The following is a 1,459-nucleotide window of genomic DNA, read 5'->3' as shown; positions in this document are numbered from 1 at the left end:
CTTTGTTCTACTTGGTATTAGGAAGCTTTCTTTCACATTTGGGTTTTTTTGGATCAAATTTGAGAAGTTGGTGTGATTTTTTTTTCAACTCCTAATGAAGATGATGATGATGATGATGTTGATGAAGATGAAGAAGAATTGGGTATGGGTTTTGGATCCTCATACCGAAAATGGAGTGTGGAAAAATTGAGAGTTTTTTTTTTTTTTTTTTTTGAAGAAGAAAGTAAATGGATGGAGGATTTTTTTAAATTAATAAAAAATGAAATTAAAGATGTAAGACGCGTGCCGCGCGCGGTGTGGACTGCAATCAGAATAATTTGAGGTTATTATATTGGGACCGCCACATCAAAAAAAGGGCATTTAATATTGAAAAAAATTGTCCAAGGGGTAATAGGACCAAAGCAGTTCGGTGTGTAGTTGGCATTTTGGTCAAACGTTGGGGAGTATTTTGACTATTATCTCCAATTTTAACTATATATAACTATATAATAAGCATGTGTCTTTCGTCGTCCAGGGTTATTTTCGGTATGTAAATTTTTGTGAAATCTAACGTGTCACTCGAGAGTGAACCTGAGCAGTCACTATCAATTGTCTGGTTTGGCTTTGCTTTCTAAATATTGACACTTCCCCTCTTATATCTCCATTTTCCTTCCATGTCTTTCTTTCAATTTTTTCAAAATCTTCTTGAAGGTTCTCTATTCATTTTACTTACTCCATATTGGGTGTAACGCAGTAAGATTACATCTGCTCCTCTATTTTCTTTCATTTGTTTTTTCCTCTTGGTTTAATTCTTCATTACCTGCTTTACAGTTTCTTTATTGTTGGCGTTATGTTACTTCCTTGCTTCTATTACATCTGCTCCTCTTCTTCTTTTTCCTTGCAATTTTTGCTTTTTGATTCTCTGTTATTTTCTTGTTCTGTTTCATGTAAATTTTAACTTATTCTGCGAGTCATTTTTATTTTTGATATAGAAGTTGAATTTTTGGTCAAATATAATTAATGGGTCTTTGATGCTAATGAGCTAATCATTGTTGTTGAGCTATTTTTTTTTGCTCGGTTAGGACTTGGGTAGTCAGTTCTTAGATTTTTAACATGCATGTTAGTCATTTGGTCTGATAAGTAGAAATCTGATATTTCTTGGGCAATAAAACTTGAATCGGAATTTCTTCATTTGCAGTCCCGTTGATGACAATCGGTGGCTGCTGGAAAAGGATGAAGAAGAAACAGTCATCCAGAAGCCTCTTCCTTCTCTACTGCAACTTCGGGACAGCCCACTATTTCGAATTTCATCCCTAAAAGAACTAAGTTTTATGGGTGCATTTTTTTTTCTTGTGGTGTAATTTTTTACGAATTTGTATTAAGGATTTTGATTCTAACCTAGAATTTGAAATTTGGGGCTTTATAATTCAAGTAGAGTTTTGCTTTATTGATTTGCAATGAACTCTTTGCCTTTGATTTT

General features: G+C 33.6%; 1 long non-coding RNA gene across 1 annotated transcript; it reads left to right on the top strand.

Moving 5' to 3' along the window:
* Positions 1 to 561: 561 nt before the first annotated feature.
* LOC132029317 (uncharacterized) lies at positions 562 to 1,459 on the top strand. The gene is made up of 2 exons (XR_009407770.1): positions 562 to 732; positions 1,178 to 1,459. It is a non-coding gene; the product is annotated as an uncharacterized LOC132029317 (long non-coding RNA).

Source organism: Lycium ferocissimum, chromosome 9 (assembly GCF_029784015.1).
Source record: "Lycium ferocissimum isolate CSIRO_LF1 chromosome 9, AGI_CSIRO_Lferr_CH_V1, whole genome shotgun sequence".
Lineage (NCBI taxonomy): Eukaryota > Viridiplantae > Streptophyta > Magnoliopsida > Solanales > Solanaceae > Lycium > Lycium ferocissimum.
The sequence above is the reverse complement of the archived record's forward strand: the minus strand, read 5'-3'. Positions and strand labels throughout refer to the sequence as shown.